The following is a 21,558-nucleotide window of genomic DNA, read 5'->3' as shown; positions in this document are numbered from 1 at the left end:
AATAGAAAAATGCTATTTTAAGTTAAGACAGAAATGAACTAGTTCCCTCATAAAATATGTGGGCAGACACAAAAGGCACCTGTTGTTTGATTCCATTGGTAGGAAAGATCCAGAATAGAGGAAGGAGCAGAGAGAGAAAACAGACTGGAGGCTGCTGGGGACCAGGGGAGGGGGATTGGGGAGCAAGTGCCCTGGGACAGGGTTTGCTTTGGGGAATGATGCGCCCTGACCTGGCCGGTGGTGAGGGCTGCAGTACTGCACTTAGTGCCCATGATGCATTCAATTCAAAATGGGAAAGACACGATTTTAATTCATTTAAAATTTTAACTTAGAGAAAATCATTAACTATATAAAACAAAAATGGAAAATTCTACCAAAATCAAACACAAACACACACGGGGTCAGGAAAAGATACAGTAGAGCAGCAGGTGGACTGAGTGGTTGGGGAGTTGGTGCAGAGAACTGTTTTGGACCTGGCACTCCCTGCAGGGGTGGGGAGACCAACTGGGCTCTTGATGCCCTGCAGGTGCAAGGGCAAGAGCAGGGATCAGCTCTGCCTTCAGGAGTCTGGGGTCCTGACCCGGCCCAGGATCCCCTACAGGGACAGGAGCAGGTGCCCCATCTCCCTGCCTGGGTATGGTGTCCTGTGCAGGCTGAGGGTCCCCTGCAGAGGCAGGAGCAGGGGTCAGCTCATACTCTAGTGGTCTGGGGTCCTGCACTGGCTCTGGGTGCCTCAGACAGGAGCAGGTGTCTCGTCTCCCTGCCTGGGTGTAGTGTCCTGAGCTGGCTCTGAGTCCCCTGCAGAGGCAGGAGCAGGACTCAGCTCTTTGTGTTTGTCCCACTGGAGTTCATTTGAGCTTCTGAATGGGTAAGTTTATGTCTTTCATCAAATTTATGACGTTTTCAACCATTATTTCTTCAAATACATCTGCTCCTTTCTCTTCTTTTGGACTCCCATTATGCATATGTTGTTACATTTGAGGATGTCTGCAAAGTCCCTCAGGGCCTGCTCATTTTCCTTCACTCTTTCCTTTCTGCTCCTCAGGCAGAATAATTCCATTGCTTTTCAATCAAGTTCACCGATTCTCTCTTCTGCCTGCTCTAATCTCCCATCAAACTCCTCTAAGGAGTTTTCATTTTAGTTGTACTTTACACCACCAGAATTTGTTTGGTTCCTGTCTTTTTATTCAGTTCCCTCTTTGTTTTTACCTCATTCTCTTGATTTCCTTTAGTTTTCTGTCTGAGTTTCCTCCAGCTCATGGGACATATTTAAGACAGTGGACATAATGTTTTTGACTAGTAATTTCAATATCTGGGCTTCCTCCGGGATGGTTTCTGTCAAATTCTTTCCTATCCTATGAAAAAGCTACATTTTCCTGTTTCTTTGTAATTTGTTGAGAACTGGATACTGAATGTTATTATCTGGAAATTAGATTCTCCCCATTCTCACGGATTGCTCTTGTTGCTTGTTGAGGGCTGCAGTCCTCCATTTCTAAGGTGGCTTCTCCAAAACATGTTTGCAAAGCCTGTTTCCTTGCTGTGTAGCCACTGAAGCTTCTGCCCATTGTCTTGGTGGTCAGTGTGTGACCTGGCAGAGGTTCCTCAGCTGGCAGTGTCCAGAGGCCCTCCACCAAGAATTCCTGTGGTTATTGCTCCTGATGAGGTTCCAGTGTCCCAAAAGTGTTGATTCTGATAGTTTATCCATGTCCCCCAACAACCACTTTAGTGGCTGTTTCCATGGTGAGACTGACCTCTGGAGATTCTGACTCCACCATTTTCCATCACAAGTATTAATTTTACAGACACCCAAGTCTGAGAGGTTGTTGCTATGCCCTGTGAAACCACCTCTGAACTCTGATGCCAGGGGCTCTTTGCAGCTGTCTCAACTTGTCCAGTCCAGTGACACCCAGGTGACCATCTTCTCTGTAGAAGGTGAATTTATATGTTCCCTTACATGAGCCAGAGAAGGGTGGCTGGCTTTTCTTACTTCCCCTGCATATCATAAAGTGATAGCCCTGCAAGAGATCCTATTTGAACATGGAAATATGGAATGTAAGACTCTATATATCATTTAAATTAGCACAGGACCTAGCCACGGCAATCAGACAAAATAAAGAAATACAAGGAATCCAGATTGGTAAAGAAGAAGTTAAACTGTCACTATTTGCAGATGACATGATACTGTACATAAAAAACCCTAAAGACTCCACCCCAAAACTACTAGAACTGATATCGGAATACAGCAAAGTTGCAGGATACAAAATCAACACACATAAATCTGTGGCTTTCCTATATACTAACAATGAATCAACAGAAAGAGAAATCAGGAAAACAACTCCATTCACAATTGCATCAAAAAAAAATAAAATACCTAGGAATAAACCTAACCAAAGAAGTGAAAGACTTATACTCTGAAAACTACAAGTCACTCTTAAGAGAAATTAAAGGGGACACTAACAGATGGAAACTCATCCCATGCTCGTGGCTAGGAAGAATTAATATCGTTAAAATGGCCATCCTGCCCAAAGCAATATACAGATTTGATGCAATCCCTATGAAACTACCAGCAACATTCTTCAATGAACTGGAACAAATAATTCAAAAATTCATATGGAAACACCAAAGACCCCGAATAGCCAAAGCAATCCTGAGAAAGAAGAATAAAGTAGGGGGGATCTCACTCCCCAACTTCAAGCTCTACTATAAAGCCATAGTAATCAAGACAATTTGGTACTGGCACAAGAGCAGAGCCACAGACCAATGGAACAGACTAGAGAATCCAGACATTAACCCAGACATATATGGTCAATTAATATTTGATAAAGGAGCCATGGACATACAATGGTGAAATGACAGCCTCTTCAACAGGTGGTGCTGGCAAAACTGGACAGCTACATGTAGGAGAATGAAACTGGACCATTGTCTAACCCCATATACAAAAGTAAACTCAAAATGGATCAAAGACCTGAATGTAAGCCATGAAACCATTAAACTCTTGGAAGAAAACATAGGCAAAAACCTCTTAGACATAAACATGAGTGACCTCTTCTTGAAAATATCTCCCCGGGCAAGGAAAACAACAGCAAAAATGAGTAAGTGGGACTATATTAAGCTGAAAAGCTTCTGTACAGCAAAAGACACCAATAGAACAAGAAGGATCCCTACAGTATGGGAGAATATATTTGAAAATGACACATCCGATAAAGGCTTGACGTCCAGAATATATAAGGAGCTCACACGCCTCAACAAACAAAAAACAAATAACCCAATTAAAAAATGGGCAGAGGAACTGAACAGACAGTTCTCCAAAAAAGAAATACAGATGGCCAAGAGACACATGAAAAGATGCTCCACATCGCTAATTATCAGAGAAATGCAAATTAAAACTACAATGAGGTATCACCTCACACCAGTAAGGATGGCTGCCATCCAAAAGACAAACAACAACAAATGTTGGCGAGGCTGTGGAGAAAGGGGAACCCTCCTACACTGCTGGTGGGAATGTAAGTTAGTTCAACCATTGTGGAAAGCAGTATGGAGGTATATCAAAATGCTCAAAACAGACTTACCATTTGACCCAGGAATTCCACTCCTAGGAATTTACCCTAAGAACGCAGCAATCAAGTTTGAGAAAGACAGATGCACCCCTATGTTTATTGCAGCACTATTTACAATAGCCAAGAATTGGAAGCAACCTAAATGTCCATCAATAGATGAATGGATAAAGAAGATGTGGTACATATACACAATGGAATACTACTCAGCCATAAGAAAAGGGCAAATCCAATCATTTGCAGCAACATGGATGGAGCTGGAGGGTATTATGCTCAGTGAAACAAGCCAAGCGGAGAAAGAGAAATACCAAATGATTTCACTTATCTGTGGAATATAAGAACAAAGGAAAAACTGAAGGAACAAAACAGCAGCAGAATCACAGAACTCAACAATGGACTAACAGGTACCAAAGGGAAAGGGACTGGGGAGGATGGGTGGGTAGGGAGGGATAAGGGGGGGAGAAGTAGGGGGGTATTAAGATTAACATGCATGGGGGGTAGGAGAAAAGGGAGGGCTGTACAACACAGAGAAGGCAAGTAGTGATTCTACAACATTTTGCTATGCTGATGGACAGTGACTGTAAAGGGGTTTATAGGGGAGACCTGGTATAGGGGAGAGCCTAGTAAACATAATATTCATCATGTAAGTGTAGATTAGTGATACCAAAAACAAAGCAAAAAAAAAAAAAAAGGGCAGTTCCTGTGTGGTAACCTCCAACGAGTTCTACACAAGGGTATAAAGGGCATATAAAAGTGTAGGCAAAGGGTCTGTTTGTGTTTATACAGAGGATCAAAGCCTAATTGGGCTACCCCGAAAATGAACTAAGATACGATATGAAAAAGTACTTCCAACATCAGCACTCTCTGGAAGACTCATGCCAGAAGATGATCATCAAAAAACCCCAACAAAGATCCACGCACTGCTACAGCTGTAGATGCACTCATCCCACCCGTTCCTGGACTTGCCATGGGAATGAGGAAGGAGATATCTAAGCTGGCCTGTGCATACAGTAAAACAACAAATTTGACTGGATCTATACTGTTGGAACTCAACCAAGAATTTGGAGAAGTGCAAATTGTAGCGCTCCAAAGTCTTACAACTACAGACTATTTACTGTTAAAAGAACATATGGCATGTGAACAGTCCCCAGGAATGGGTTGTTTTAATTTGTCTGATTTCTCTCAGACTGTTCAAGTTCAGTTGGACAATATCCACCATATCATAGATAAGTTTTCACAAATGCCTAAGGTGCCTAACTGGTTTTCTTGGTTTCACTGGAGATGGCTGGTAATTACAGATATGCTTTGGTTATGTAACTATACTCCTATTATGTTAATGTGTGTGCGCAATTTAAGTAGTAGCTTAAAACCTATTCATGCTGAGGTACTCTACAAGAAGATATGCCAAAGAAATAATCAATCTTCCCATGTTTTCTTCCGCCTGCTACTTCTACAGCTTTTCTTCTTCCTTCCTAATTACAACCCTTAAATAGAATTCGTGCCTCGTATCAAATTTACCGAGTATCATAATTCTTCCAAGTGGTAAAGATACCTCAAGACAAACGCTGGGCATAGAAGCCACAGGGCATAAATATGCAAAGATGTAAAAAGCTAACCTTTTCAAACAATAAGGCTTCTCTCTCACTTACCAACTTCACATTTCCCTGTATGGCCCCGGAAGATGACTGGTTAGCCAGAGACGGGTAAGATTCCTCAAGGGAGGAACAACCTAAGACAGGCACAGTCGCAGGGGGGCCATCAGGTGAGAAATTGGGGATCAACAGAGCTGAGGCTTAGAACCTCACCCTCCCTGTTCTGAGAGAAATCTTCTGCATATGTGGATGTTTTATTGCCCTGGTCTAGCTTGGATTAACACATAGTCTACAGGCACACACCTGATCATCTACATTTGCTCTCTTACAACACTAAACTATGTTTTCTACCTTTATCTTGTATCTACCTACCACTTCAGCATTTTATTAAAAATAATAATAATAAAGAGAGAAATGTAGTATCCACACATAAATCAAGTATAAAAACCAAATGAGTATTCATAATTGAACTGACTGTTTAGATTTCATAATGCATGAGCAAAACTGAAAGTTTCTGTGATGACTGCCCTTGTACTGTTCACTATGTAACTTATTCATTATGTAAGAATTTGTTCTCCATGTAAGAACTTGTTTGTTATGCCTCAGAAGATTGGAGACTGATGAAAATTAGGCTTGGGGTGGATTAATGATTGTACATTGAGCATTGACTCCCCTATACAGAATTTTATTGTCGTTAACAATCATTTGATCAATAAATATGAGAGATGCCCTCACAAAAAAAAAAAAAAAAAAGGACAGACTTCCAATGGTAAAATAAATAAGTAACCGGGATGTAATGTATAGCATAAGGAATATAGTCAAGATAATGTAACAACTTGGTAGGGTGATAGCTGGAACCTCGAATTATGTATATAAATGTTCTACCACTGTGTTGTACACTTGAAACTAATGTAATGTAATACTGTGCGTCAACTACCCTTCAATAAAAAATAATTATTAAAAAAAAAAAAAAAAAAAAACCAACAAAGATCCACGCACTGCTACAGCTGTAGATGCACTCATCCCACCAGTTCCTGGACTTGCCATGGGAATGAGGAAGGAGATATCTAAGCTGGCCTGTGCATACAGTAAAACAACAAATTTGACTGGATCTATACTGTTGGAACTCAACCAAGAATTTGGAGAAGTGCAAATTGTAGCGCTCCAAACTCTTACAACTACAGACTATTTACTGTTAAAAGAACATATGGGATGTGAACAGTCCCCAGGAATGGGTTGTTTTAATTTGTCTGATTTCTCTCAGACTGTTCAAGTTCAGTTCGACAATATCCACCATATCATAGATAAGTTTTCACAAATGCCTAAGGTGCCTTAATGGTTTTCTTGGTTTCACTGGAGATGGCTGGTAATTACAGATATGCTTTGGTTATGTAACTATACTCCTATTATGTTAATGTGTGTGCGCAGTTTAAGTAGTAGCTTAAAACCTATATATGCTGAAGTTACTCTACAAGAAGATTTGTCAAAGAAATAATCAATCTTCCCATGTTTTCTTCCGCCTGCTACTTCTACAGCTTTTCTTCTTCCTTCCTAATTACAACCCTTAAATAGAATTCGTGCCTCATATCAAATTTATCGAGTATCATAACTACTCCAAGTGGTAAAGATACCTCAAGACAAACGCTGGGCATAGAAGCCACAGGGCATAAATATGCAAAGAAGTAAAAAGCTAACCTTTTCAAACAATAAGGCTTCCCTCTCACTTACCAACTTCACATTTCCCTGTATGGCCCCGGAAGATGACTGGTTAGCCAGAGACGGGTAAGATTCCTCAAGGGAGGAACAACCTAAGACAGGCACAGTCACAGGGGGGCCATCAGGTGAGAAATTGGGGATCAACAGAGGTGAGGCTTAGAACCTCACCCCCCCTGTTCTGAGAGAAATCTTCTGCATACGTGGATGTTTTATTGCCCTGGTCTAGCTTGGATTAACACATAGTCTACAGGCACACACCTGATCATCTACATTTGCTCTCTTACAACACTAAACTATGTTTTCTACCTTTATCTTGTATCTACCTACCACTTCAGCATTTTATTAAAAATAATAATAATAAAGAGAGAAATGTGGTATCCACATATAAATCAAGTATAAAAACCAAATGAGTATTCATATTTGAACTGACTGTTTATAGTTCATAATGCATGAGCAAAACCGAAAGTTTCTGTGATGACTGCCCTTGTACTGTTCACTATGTAACTTATTCATTATGTAAGAATTTGTTCTCCATGTAAGAACTTGTTTGTTATGCCTCAGAAGATTGGAGACTGACGAAAATTAGGCTTGGGGTGGATTAATGATTGTGCATTGAGCATTGACTCCCCTATACAGAATTTTATTGTCGTTAACAACCATTTGATCAATAAATATGAGAGATGCCCTCACAAAAAAAAAAAAAAAAGGACAGACTTCCAATGGTAAAATAAATAAGTAACCGGGATGTAATGTATAGCATAAGGAATATAGTCAAGATATTGTAACAGCTTGGTAGGGTGATAGCTGGAACCTAGAATTATGTATATAAATGTTCTACCACTGTGTTGTACACTTGAAACTAATGTAATGTAATACTGTGCGTCAACTACCCTTCAATAAAAAATAATTATTAAAAAAAAAAAATTAGCACAGGAAATGAAAGACAAAAACCACAACTCCCAGGCTAAAGTAGAAATGGGATTTTAGTACAATATTCAAACCTTAGTTTTGCTATTTACAACAAATAAATATTGCCCTTCCCCAGCTGGTAGACATTTTTTCTTTTATACAAATATTCAGCCCCCTGCCCCCCTTGCCCCAAATCCTCCTTTCCCACTAAGCCACATCTCGTTTGGTCTGGTGAAGCCCAGGATGCAGTGGTGAATGGCACTGATAGTATCATGAGTTTCAACATCAATGGGACTCATCTGAGAGCATCCTCACCCCTGGAGGGAAGAGTGTGGTCTGTGAAGAGGGTCTCTTTCTCCTCCAGATGGGGGGTGAGTGGGATGTGGGTGACACTCCCTCATCTCAGTTGGCCCTGACCATGAATCTTTGGTGCAGCCTGAGAAAAGCTAGCTTGGTGGGAGGAGGGACCAGAACCCTGTGAAGGGCCTGGGCCAGTGACTGTGAGCATGAGGAGAGCACTGCAGTGGTCAGACCCTGTAGGTGAGGGTGCCATTGGGCAAGGTGGCAGTGACCCCCACCTGGGAAGGTGGAGGGAAGAGCACAGAGGGCAATGCCATGGCAGCATGAGGGGCTCTGGGCCCATGGGCAGCACTGCTCAGCAAAGTCAGGTGGTCCTCTGGTTCCAGAGAACAGAAGGTACCTGAGGCAGTGAGGGGTCCACGGGAGGCCAGGTCAGCCCGTTGACAGGCAGGTGTCAATCCTGGCAGCAGGAGAGGTCAGGGTGAATGAGTCTGGAGGAGGCCTGGGCTGGCAGGTTGGGCAGAAGGCCTAGACCACTGGAGCCTGTAAGTGCTTAGCTGCTGGCCAGCAGACACTGGAAGGGCAGTCCCATGGCCAGACATGCTTGGGACTAATTAGAAGATGTCTTTGGTAGCCTCAAGTTCCTTCTGCTTTATGTGAAGGAGGGTTATGCTGGCTCCACACCTGACTTTTCTCCCTCTGCTGAAGGTCCGTTTCTTCAGGACAAAATCATAGTTGGCAGTAGAGTTCATGCCATAGAACACATTGGGGTTCTCAGGGATCTTCAGCTCTGGGGGGGAAGGGGCAGAGACGGTCAGCAGTGTTTACAGGGGCCTTGTTGAGACACTCACACTTGAGAGCCCCCCAACAAGGACAGGCCTGAGCCAGAGACCTGAGACCCCCAACCCAACTCCAGCAATTTTCCAAGGACTCCCCTTGATGACACCTGCCTGAGGACAGCCTCTGCTGAGGCACTGATGAAACCTAACAACTCTCATTTATAAAGGGTCCCTGACTCCAGAAGTCCCCACCTCCGACTGGAGCTGGCAAAGGGCCAACTATCCCTTCCCTGCTGCCCTTGCTGATCAGAATCTTGAGCTGGAACAGTCTTTCTAGAATCCAGAACCCATGCCCCACTCATGACAAAGGCTCTGGAGTCCAGCGAAGGGCAGGACCCAGGAGGCCTCCACACTCCCTGGGTACCAGGCATCCAGCAGTCCTTACTCTTGGCACCCATTTGTTCTGCTCTAGAGCAAACCCAAGCTGGCAAGAATTGGTGCTCAGGTCTCTATGGGGCTCTTATTCTAGTTTCTTAGCCTGTCTGTAAGCGGGGGTCCCACCTGCCCTGCCCATCTCACCAAAATGGTGCAAGAAGGTGAGAGAGGATTTAGTAACAATATCTAGGGATTATGGGAATGGCTACACACTGTCTGTGCTATGGGCTGTGAGGTGGCAGCAAGCTCAGGAGAAAGAAAACACAATGAGGATATTTACAGTTCACCAAGGGCACACGTCCACCACAGGTGCTTCTAGATCTACACGTAGATTAACCGCTGGCTACTAACCTAAAGGCAGAGAGCACTTTAGGAAGGTGCTGAGGGCTCTGAGTCTGTGCTTGTTCTTGATTCCAACCCTTTCCATTTTTTAGAAAACTCAGCTGCTTCCTAGTAGCCTCTGCTTTGTCGTTGGTGTTTGCTATGGTCTGATTGTTTGTGGCCCCAAAATTCATGTTGAAATCCCAACGCCCCCCACCCCTACCATTAGGAGGGTGATGGCATTAGGAGGCGGGGCCTTTGAGTGGTGAATAGGTCATGAGAGCAGAGCTTCATGAATGGGATTAGCATCCTAGAAAAGAGCCCCCAGAGAGCTCTCGCACCCCTCCACCACGTAGGGCTCACAGAGAAGCTGGCCGTCTGCACAGGGAAGAGGGCCTTCACTAAACCTGACCATGCTGTCTCCTGATGTTGGACTTCCACCCCAGAACTATGAGAAATAAATATTTATTGTTTATAAACCATCCAGGTAGTGGTATTTGTTAGAGCACCCAGGATGGACTAAAATAGTGTCACGTGTAGAATTTTAACATATTTAGTGCTTAGGTCCACGGCAGTCAGATTCTTTCTGAGGCACACATTTCCCATCTTATCTAGAAAGTGTCCCTTAGAATGACCTGTGGACTTGACCATCTGGCTGCCTTATCTCAGGACAAAAGCCTTTTCTCCTCATTCCTCAATGCTGCTAGCTTTAAACTAGGACCCTATTGCCTGTTCACACCCAGGGAAGGGCACAGGAGGGGGCCCATCAGCCCCGGGGGGGGGGGGGGGGGGAGCAGACAGCCGGCATGCAGGGCTGCCCCAGGGCAGTCTGGGTCATGTACAAGGCCTATCCCCCACCTGGTGGTCCTTTTCCTGTGCCTGGGCATGGTGCTGACCCCTGCTCCCCTCCCTACCGCCTCCCTCCCCACCCTCCACCCACCCCTCTACCTCCCGGCTCTGACTTACTGTGATTGTCAGAAAAAACCTGCACCAGTTCATAGTCTCCTGGCGCATCCTCATCCAGGCTGTATTTGTCCATGGCCTTGCAGATTATGGCTGGCAGGGGACAGGCCATCAGGGCAAGGGTCCTGAAGTAGCTCCCCCAGAGTGCCGCAGCCAGGGGCTCTTGGATCTGCCTCGGCACTGCATACAGGGGCCTAGCCTCTGGCTGGGTGCTAGGTCCAAGGGGCCCCATAACCTTCTCAGGCCCCTTGGGAGACCTCCATGCGATGGTAAGAGGCCTCTCCCAACTGTCCCCATTCCCATTCTCCTGCAAGCTTGCCCCCTCCTCCCTGCCCACCTAAGGTAACCGCCTGCCTCCCAGGTCTGCTCCCCTGACCCTACCCTCACAGGACAAGGGTATCAGTGAGCCCAGGGAACCAAATCGAGGCCCAGTCCTGGAGTTAAGAGAAGAGGAGCCAGGCAGACACCCAGGGGCCGCCTACATAGTGGGCCTGCAGCGGCTGGAGGCTGCAGTGGTGGCCGGAGCACAGGCAGGCCTTAGGCACAGGGTCACACAGGTGACAGTTTAATGACACTGTGTTTGCTCCTGGCTGTCAGCACAGGGTGGGTGTGGAATGGGGCACCTGACCCAGGGTGGGTGGACTAGAGGCAGGTGGGGCTTGCAGCTGGCTCCTCTGTAGCCTGTGTTCTGGGGGATAAGAGGAGTCCCCCCAACTTACACGTCTGCAGGCAGATCCTGTTGCCTGATCTCCGTCTTCAAATCACATCCAGTGTCTGAAACTACTGGCCACCTGCCCAACCACCAGCCTGGGGCAGCCACCAATCTCCTGCCTGGACTGCAAAGCAGCCTCCTACCCAGCCCCATGGGGATAGCCAGGCCACGCTGTCCCTCCCCTGCTGCTCCACCTCCCTCTATGCTTCCCTGCCCCTTACCTTCACCCTGGTCCTCCTCACTGCTCCTCCAGCCCCCAGGCACCCTCCTGCCTCAGGCTTTGCAGCTCCCTCCTTCCTTCCCCCTCTCCTCACACTTTCTCCCTAAAGCCCTTCCTTTCCTTTGACCCAACCCTAAGGCTCCTGCCCTTGGTACTGATCCTCACCAACTGCACAGGCTGCTTTCTTTCCCTATCTGGCTGCCCGCAGGTCCTTCCCAACCACTAGAAGGTCGGCTCCAGGAGGGGAACCTTACATGGTTCTCCTCAGATTTGCCATCAGGCAGAGTGAGGTAAGGGGCCCACCATGCAGCTCACCAGGATGCTCTTGTACGTGTTCCCATTGCCACATCCAGCCTGATGCAGATGATGCAGCAGTCACCCACCTGCTGGTTGTAGAGGGTCTGCAGAGAACTGTGGTTGCAGATCCCTGAGGCAGAGCGCTGGTAGGTGTGTGCAGCCGTCACAGGCAGGCCGCAGGCTGAGGACGAGGAGGGGCCACTGGAGGCCAAGCTGAAGTCTCTGGGGATGACTGGGGGGTCAACTCCCAGAACAGTGGGGACAAGACAGCCTGATCAGCAGGAGCCCCAGGCCCTGCAGAGTGCCCCTGGCTGGGCTGCAGCTCTGGGGACTTCTGGGAGCTGGGGTTCCTGGCCCATGGTAGGTGTGGGATGGGGGATGCTGGCCATGGGAAAGGGGTCTGGGGACCATCAGGGAGTGGGGTGGAGCAATCACCTTTCTTTCCTGGCCATCAGGGGACTCAGAGACAAGGCTCATTTTGTTCTTTTCCACGTCTGAGCTGGAGTAGCCAGCCGAGTAGACGCTGAGTGCATCAGCAACATCCCTGCTGCCCAGGTAGGTGCCGACCTGAGCTGGTCGCTGGACTTGGAGTGGGAGTTGCCACCAGTACTGAGCTCCGTACTGGAGGCCTAGTGGCTTCATGGAAGGGCCAGCTTACCTGGGGGCCTTGCCTGTGACACACACACCCCTGCCCCCTGCACTCTGAGCTCCAGGCCCTGGACCAAGTGTTCGGTCAGTCACCAGCACCCCATTTGCTCCAGACTTCTGATTGATCACTTACCATCACCCGGCTTCACAGGGAGGAAACAGAGGCCCGGAGAGGGGAGGCAAATAACCCCAGTCACAGGGCTGCTCAGCGGAGACGCTGGGGTCCCTGTGCCCACTGTCTGCCCCTAAGGCCCTCACTCAACCCAAAGCTTCCTTGAGCCCCAAGGGAGCCCCCGCCCTCCCGGGCTCTCACTTGCTCCAGTACTTGACGATGGCCATGTTCTTTTTGGACTTGAGGTTGTTGCTGGATGACTCACAGGGAGACTCCAGCTCACAGGACAGGTTGTAGCTACTGTAGTAGACAGAGCGCCACTGTGAGCCACCAGGAGCCACAATCACATATCCCTCCCCACAGCTGGAGTCAGGTGCCCAGCCGACACCAGGGAACAGAGTCCAGTGCTGGCCAGGAGTCAGGCGCTCTGGAGCAAGCCCCCGCAGACAGCCTGTCCATTCTGAGCCCAGCTCCTGCCTGGCCTCACCTCTCAGTCTCACTGAGCAGTTGCAGCCCGGGAAGTGCTCCTCAGGTGCAATGCTGTAATTGTTGCAGGCCGACTGGAGCAGCTTGATCTGCGCAATCGCGTCGAATTCCAGAGGGAAGGACAGGATGGTGATGGCTTTGGTCGGGGGGCTGAGGAGGTGTGGCCTGTGTGGGGAGCAGTCCTGAGAGAGACCCCTCTCTGGCTGTGGAGAGGGGCAGTCTCTAGGCCCCTCCTCCTCTCCTCCTGCCCAGGTCCCACCCTGTTCCCAGACCTGGGTTCAAACACCCCTTCCCAGGAGGTCCAAAGTTCCAACCTCCCGTCCCACCTCCAGGGGAGAGGTTGCCCCTTTTCTCTGTATCCAACTACCCCATAAATGGAGGGCGTGGAGCCAATAGTTCTTTCTGCACAGGTGGATCTCTGGTCCCTCTGCCTAAGCAGAGGCTGCAGGTACTCACCTTCCTCCTCTTCAAGAAGTTGATCAGTCTCCCCTGGAAGGCATACAACCAAGGCCCACCCATCAGAGACTGCCCCTTGCCTACTGCCATCCTGCCCACTCAGGCTGCACTACTCAAAACACACACCAGGGGGCAGGGCATACAACACCCCTGCTCCTCAGTGGGTCCGTGGTGCCAGGGGCAGTGGGCCTCAGCCGGAGCCCTCGGGCAGGAAGGCCCAGCTTGGCCACCACCTGCCTGACCTTGGAGGGCAGGGCCTCTCCATCTATGGCCACTGCCTGAGGGTGAGCTGTGTACAGCAGGGCCAAGCCCTCCTGCAGTTCCGAGTGCCACCAGCCAGAGCCAAACTACTTTCTCCCTGGTGAGTTGGGCAGGCACACAGGTGAGGCTGGGGGCTCTCAGGTTGGCCTGAGGCTCAGGGGTGGGTGAGAGGGCACTCTCCACACAGGCTTCAGGAACCGGCCCCGCCGCACTCCAGCCCCCGGGCTCACTCACACACAGGTAGTCCTTCATGGTGGTGTCCAGCAACACCAGGTCTGTGAGGAAAGTGCCCAGGTAGGGAACTATACAATGGATGACACCCTAGGACATGGGGTGGGGCTGATAAGCAAGGCCCAAAGCCCCACCCATGAACACCCACCAGCCTCAGCCCCACCCAGGCCCCCACCTGGAGCAGCCTGGGACCTATAGCCATCTCCCCAAAATCCCCTCCTAGAGCCCATGGATACCAGCCAGCCTCCAGTCACCTTGTGGGCCTGGTGTTTGGCAAATCCCCAAGGTGATAGGGTCCCTGGCCTGTCCGCCCCAAGTCAACCATGAACCACTCTTCCAAGCCCTGCCTCTGGTAACTGCAGCTCGTCACCCCAAGACACCAGCTGGCAGGGCCCAGCCCACCCGGGTGCCTGTCCTACTCCGAGGCCAGACCCCTGCCCCTCCCCGGCCTCGTCACACTCACCATCTCCTCCGGCCACTCCTGGGCTCTCTTGGGGTTCATCTCCAGGGTGGCAAGCTTGGAGGTCCCCTTCTGCCAGGGTTGAAGATGGGATCAGAAAGGCTTCCTCCAAGGGACCTGACCTTGGGCCTCAGTCACTGGTACAAATACTTGGGCCACCAGTGGCCTGCTCTGATGCTAGCTGGGGGTCCCTGCTGCAGCTTCGCTGGGTGTGGGAACCAGGGCCAGCAGCCCGCCTCCCTGGGCCTGGCTCCTTACCTGGAGAGGGCAGGCCAGGATGCCACTGCCTCTTGGGGTCCTGGACTCACTCTCACATGAAGATTCCCATTGCTGTCTGTGCTTGCCCTCTTTGTAATGGGTCTGTGCACAAATCTCCCATACATTTCTTTTCTCCCCCATCACCTCCCATGAGGTAGGCACCCTGGGTCATCCCTCCTCCATTCCCCAGAGAGCGGCGGTGAAATGCCCAGGGTCCCAGAGGGACTCAGAGGAGTAGCTTCCCACCACCTTCACCCCCCACCCCACTGCTGACCAGAGCCTCTCAGTGGTGCCAGGGACCCCAGCCTGGCCAAGCCATGGAGAGAGGTACAGGGACCCTTGGGGGCCTGGTTGAGTGGCTCCTGCATTCCCCAGCCCCGCTGGGATGTCTGTCCCCAAGGCCGGGCCCAAGGCCAGGCCAAAGGCTACACATCCCCACAGAGCCCCTCAGGATGCCCTCTGCACAGATTTCATCCACTCAGGGGGATCTCCTTGGTGCCATCTCAGGTGGCAGGAGCTGTGGATGGTGACACTCTGCTTACCCTTTTATATGGAAGCTTCTGTGGAAGGTTCATGGATTCACTAGCCCCCTACACTTCCCACAAGCCATGGGCTTTCATCACGGCTAACCTGAGGCCTGAGGGAAAAATGCAACAAGATTCATGGGGTTTGGCATGCAGCAGGTGCCCTGGGACACAGGTGCCCCCAGATCTGCCTCCTGGTCATGTGGACCCAGCCTGGCACCCCTTTGGGGTCTAGCCACTGGGCATCCCCGGAGTACACTGCCCCTGGGCAGGTGGGGTGCCATCCCTGTGGGGTGCGGTGCAGATGGAAGGAGCACCATGGGCCTGGCCTTGTGGGGACTGGCTGGTTGGGAGGGAAGGGACCCCATCCCTGTTCCCAGTCATCACCAGCTGGGAGGAAGCTAAGAGCCAGGGGGAGGGACCAGCCAGGAGGACCTGCTAGGGCTGCCGGCTCAGCCACCCTGTGGGAACACCCCGCCTGCTTCCACTCCATCCACCACCATGCAGGTGAAGACATAGAACCTTTCCAGCACCCTAGCAGGCTCCCTCCTTCCCATTTCCAATCCAGCCTTCCTCCACAATGTTACAATTTCCTTTTAAGATGGACTTTTATTTTGTGGCTATTACTTCTAGATATATGATAAAAGAAAACTGCTGTGAATTATTATATGCTTGTAAATTCATAAATGCTAGAGGGAGTATCCCAATCAAGAAAGCTGTCCAATAAAAAGTATTAGTAGAACATGACCCCATGACTTTCTGCTGCTGGTGTATGGGTTAAAATTTAAGCTCTTTGAACATTTGAGTATTGATATCTCCATAACTGATTGTTTTTGCTGATTTTTGCCTGTTGGAGCCTATGGGGAAAAGTAGAGAACATAAAATGAGAGATAATTTCCACAAGAAAATACATTTTTTGAGTTTTAAAAAGCAGTTTCAGTTTGATAAGTTCTTATAAAATCAGATGTCTGATCATTAGAGGCTAATGATTTTGTAGTCCAATATGCATATTTTTGAGTGGGTCGATTTGGATTCCAAGACTCCAGTATAAAAGGGGCTTGGATGAACTTGGAATCCCACTGTCTGGCTCTGTAGTCTCTTGTCCATGCTGCTGCTAAAGAAGAAAAGTCACTTGCTTTTTTGGATTCCTGAACTCAGGACCTGACAGTGTCCTGAACTCAGGACCTGACAGTAGGCTAAAACCTGGTAATGTCTGTAACGGCTGTTCCAACCTCTGAAAGCAAACATAGGCTCAGGGGACAGAACGCAGACTCTAGGACTACTGCAAATATAAGACATCCCTTTGGGGTCATAAATTACAAAAACATCATGGCTGCTAGCTGGACCACATGATCACTTGCAGATGACCACATGAAAAGGCTTGTTCTCTGATGGGACCATCTGAAAGAAGCTGCCAGGGGCTCTATGTTTCTAATGCAGGTACTAGTTGCATCTGAGATGACTGATCACAAAAAACCTACCTTGTGATCCCTGTCGAAACTGTAAGCTGCAAGTGAGCACATCACAGGGACCTCCCTGCCCACTCCAGACAGATAGGACTCTCAATGCCTTCTCAGACATGTCTCACTGCTGTCAGCCTTTATTTGGCTTTCAAGATATTTGAAATTTTCAACAGTGGACTGATAGCCTGAGTCTACTTTACTCACTTTTCTCCTTAGTTAGGCAGTTTGATATTGAGTATAGCTATCCCTGAACAGAGATTGATCTTTTCCAGGATGCTTACTGAATAAATGATCTGGATGAAAAGGGTAGGGATTATGTAAATACATCCTGAGAACTTGAAAATTCTGGACTGTTTCTTCAGCAGTTTCTGAACATGACATATCTTTCTGGTTAAATTATATTAACAGTGTTTTTCTATGTAAATTCTTCTGTCCCTCTGTTATGAATGTGTTAATATCAGACTAAGTAGAGCATAGTGTGTCAAATGGTGAGCTGCATTCAACAATACACCATAAAATGAATTAAAATAGATAAGTTTATTACTCACAGGCCCTGGAGGAAGTACCTAGCATGCCTTGAGGGGTCACATAGGTAGGTCAAGCCAGAGCATAAAGAGAGGTAGGACTTGGCGCACATGTCTTTATTAAGAATCTATGGGTGGAGTGCTTTGGGGTTTCAAGGGCTAAGGCCAGACTGGTCAATTAAACCAAAAGAACAGGGTTTTGATAAGCCACACAGGTGTCTTCTTTAAAGATCACATAAGGGGAAGGCCCTGGGAAGCAGGGAAGGTTGTTGACCACAGGGACTGTTGGGGAAGTCATATCAGGAACTTACATCTGCTTGTAATTCTGTGGGCTGCTATATAGAGCACGTGCTTGTATGAGGGGACTAGTGCCAGTTTAAGGTCACTGCCAGCTGCTTGGCCAAAAACAATGGTTGCCATGGCAGCAATACCATGAAATAGCTTAGATAATTCTCAACACCATCTTTGCACCCAATCCTTCCTGATAAAAGACTTCGAAGAGAATAAAAATGATTGGAGGAAAAATGTGAAGTTATAATTACTGAATGAGACACACTCATTTTTGTAAAAACACAGAAACCACCAAAACATAGCACCTGGGAGATACAGGGGAAAGCGGGCATTAATGGTGTCTGTTTTTCAGAACTGCTCCTGAATGCCAGTATTGCCTTCCCAAGATGCTGAGAGGTCTTACTTTCAAACTGACTCCTGGGCCTACAATCACGCTGGACAGCACTTAATGTAGGACAGCAGAGGGTAGTCCCAGATCCTATGTTTTCCATGAAGAACACCTCTAGATGTTGTCCACATTCATGAGGCAAATGAACAGATGTCAAAGACAAGCAAAACTGGCTGAAACCAACTACCTTCTGTAAGTCTTCCACTAGATAGAGAGCCCTGGGGCAAAGGACCCACCATGGGAAGCCACACTGGGGGCCCGGCTAACCTGTACTGCCTAGCTAATGTATGTCTTCATTGAGGTGACTTAATAATTGCAAACTTTTTGTTTCCAAGGGTATTCTCTGGGACCATACTTCCTGTGTGTGTACCTTGACTTTCATAGACTTCCTCAGTCCTGTAAGATCAGCCTCAACTTTCCAGTCAGAGTTGTGCTGTGGTTGAATTGATGAGTCAGACTAGGAAAAAGGTTAATATAAAAACCTGAAAAAGCCAGGTGGCTTCCTAAGATTGACCTCTTTTGTTAGTAGGATTTGTTTAATTGGCTAAATCCATGAGCCCCGAAGGGCATGACAGAGGTCAGTACTGCAGGTTTCACCCAGCTGCATGAGTCCACTGAAAATAATTTTGTTCTAAAAATGTGTTGGCCAAAGAGGGTGGACTTTACAGAAAAGAGTTGAGAAAGCAGTCTGAGCCTATCCTTAGAAAGACCTCCTTGCAAGGTTGGCCCTTGGCTGGTACCTGAGAAGTTGGCTGGTAAACAATTCCCTACACTGACATAAAACTTCCCTTAACTGAGGAATGGCCTAAAGGGCTTGTACAACCAATGTGATATTCAGTGAACAAGGACTTTTCTTCTAGAAATCTGGAATGTTGGAACAGAGAGTGACTACATGGCCAGCATCCATTAAAAGCCTTGGGCTCTCAGTCTTCAATGAGATTCCCTGGTAAACAACCCTTTGTATGTGTTGTCAAAACTCATTACTGAAGGAATTAAGCATGTCCTGTGTGACTCCACTAAGAAAGGACTCTTGGAAGCTGAGACAGGTTTCCTGCAGTCTTCATCTATGCACCTTTTCACTTAACTGATTTTACCTTGTATCCATCCACTGTACTAGATCTTAGCTCTGAGTAGAACTACATGCTCAGCCTTGTGAGTCCCTTTAGCAAGTCACCAAAACCAGAGGTAGTCTTTGGGAACCCCCAATAGAGAAGGAAAGGGAAATCTTCACATCTTCAGCCAAAAATTTTCTCAAAGCAACAAGATATAAATTTACCCCTTGTGGGTAAAATTGTAATATTTCCAGAATATCTCACCTGGCTTTAGTGCATCCTCAGGGGTGGAGAGAAGTATGGCTTTAGTGCATCTGCATATCAATAGGCATGACTCAGGGGTGGATAGAAGTTCATCTCCATATCAATGGGTAATTACCTGGGCAACTTAGGGCTTATCTGAACCTGAGAGGTTAGTGGGAATGCTGGTTTTGCTTCTGCTTCTGCTTCTTCCCGGGCAGGAAAGAGAGACGGACCTGGACTGAAGTTTGGAAGCAATAAACGGGTTTTAAACTTTATTTCTCCATTTGATTCATTCCCGTTTTAGAGGTGTTTTGCCCTGGTATTTCCTCTTCCTGGACTTACATCTGGTAGTCAGCAGGATCTCTGAACCTGAAATCTGTCATAATGAGTACAACCTTTGGGAGGGCTGCTCCTAGAGATGATGGGGAGAAGTGGCACTTGTGCTAAGGGACGTGTGTCTGCACTCATGTGGTCATGGAGACACCACCAACCCTGCTGGCCGCACCGACCCTAGCCCGTGGCCAGAGTCAAAGGCTTGCTGCTACCACTGCTCCTGCTGCTAGCTGGAGCCTGGCCACAACTATGGAAAGGAGCAGAGGTCTGGTTCACCCTGATAGAGAAGTAACTGGCTGCTGTGTACCATGCCTTGATGGCTACGGAATCCATCTCCAGAACAGCTCTAACCAATAATAACCACCTATCCCATTGCAGGGTGAGTGCCAGACTGGACCCAAAGGCTATGGAGTGGCATGGCACAGACACCTACTGTATATCATGCGACTTGCCACTTGCCTTTGGCATCCCCAGAGAATGATAAAGCAGACACATTGGCCCAGGTGCACTGGCTAGAAAAAAAGTCTGCTTCTGATATGGCCCAATGGCTACATTAGTGTTTATTGCATGAGGGGCAAAAGACAATGTGGGCCCATTGGTGGGGCTTGCCATTGACCTTTGAAGAAGTCAGCCGTGCCCAGAAGGAGTGCCCTGCATGTTGTGCAGATCAGCAAAACACCAAGAGGGGCCTAGAGCATCTCTTTGCAGCCTATGGCCAGTCGCCAGTGATTGAGAGCGATCAAGGCACCCACTTTAATGGATATGCATTGCAAGTATGGGTGCAGCAATTAGGAATAAAATGGATGTGGCCCTGAACATTTTGACTCATGGACCAGCGATGGCTGGCTCTTCTGGCACCTGGGAGAAAAGGTCTGGAAGCTGGCCTTCTGTGTTCCTGGAATAACAGCAGAATCACCCCCCAAAATCATGGTTATTTGCTTCTACAGTCCTTGTGTCCTGGATGCGCCCCCTGGTTGCAGCTGCCACATGATGGATGAAATGGAAGAGCTTTGGACTTAATCTGCATGGGACTTTGAACCTAGCTGAATCCTCTGGCTTGATAATTATGATTGTGTTGCTGTTGTCAAGAAAAAAATGCTTAAAGAGAGTCTTAACTTTGTCTAATGTTTGGTAAAAGTTTTATGAGCAATCTAGCATGGTTGTTAGGAATGAGTAAACAAGTGTAAAAACATTTTGTGCTTAATGAGAGATTGTGCTGTAAAGTACATTTACTTAATCTGCGTAGGTTGAATCCTCTGACTTGAGGATTATCAAGATTTTATTGCTGTTGCTATTATATGTTATTAGATTGGTCAGAAGAGGGGGAATGAGTAAACTGTAAGGTGAGATTTCTGGAGGGGTGGCCTATGGGTAAAATTGTAACATTTCCAGAATATCTTGCCTGGCTTTAGTACATCTGCATATCAGTAGGTGTTCAGAGGTGGAAAGAGCTATGTCTTTAGTGCATTTACATCATTCCTCCAGGTGGAAAGAAGTTCATCTCCATATGAAAGGGTACTTACCTGGGCAAGGAGGGCTTATCTGTACCTGAGAAGTTAGGGGAGGGCCGGTTTTGCTTCTGCTAGAGCAGGAAAGAGAGAAGGGCCAGGACTGCAGTTTGTAAGCAATAAATGAATTTTAAACGTTATTTCTCCCTTTGACTGATTTCAGTTTTTAGAGGTATTTGCCCTGGGATTTCCTCTCCCTGGACTTACACTATTGTGTCAATAGTCTGGTCACAATGCTTCAGTTTTCTCACCCAGGGACCATTGTGGAAGAGGGGGAATGAGTAGATTGTAAGACTAGATTTCTGAAGGGGTGGCCTGTGGGTAAAATTGTAATATTTCCAGAATATCTCACCTGGCTTTAGTGCATCCTCAGGGGTGGAGAGAAATACAGCTTTAGTGCATCTACATATCAATAGGTGTTACTCAGGGGTAGAAAGAAGTTCATCTCCATATCAGTGGGTAACTACCTGGGCAACAAGGGGCTTTTCTGAACCTGAGAGGTTAGGGGAAGTACCTGCTTCT

The 21,558-nt window shown here is 47.7% G+C and overlaps 1 pseudogene; it reads right to left on the bottom strand.

Moving 5' to 3' along the window:
- Positions 1–7,868: 7,868 nt before the first annotated feature.
- Positions 7,869–14,851, bottom strand: LOC118927887 (ral guanine nucleotide dissociation stimulator-like; annotated as a pseudogene).
- Between the last annotated feature and the right edge of the window lie 6,707 nt (positions 14,852–21,558).

Source organism: Manis pentadactyla, chromosome 1, assembly GCF_030020395.1.
Source record: "Manis pentadactyla isolate mManPen7 chromosome 1, mManPen7.hap1, whole genome shotgun sequence".
In the NCBI taxonomy this organism is placed as follows: Eukaryota; Metazoa; Chordata; class Mammalia; order Pholidota; family Manidae; genus Manis; species Manis pentadactyla.
The sequence above is the reverse complement of the archived record's forward strand: the minus strand, read 5'-3'. Positions and strand labels throughout refer to the sequence as shown.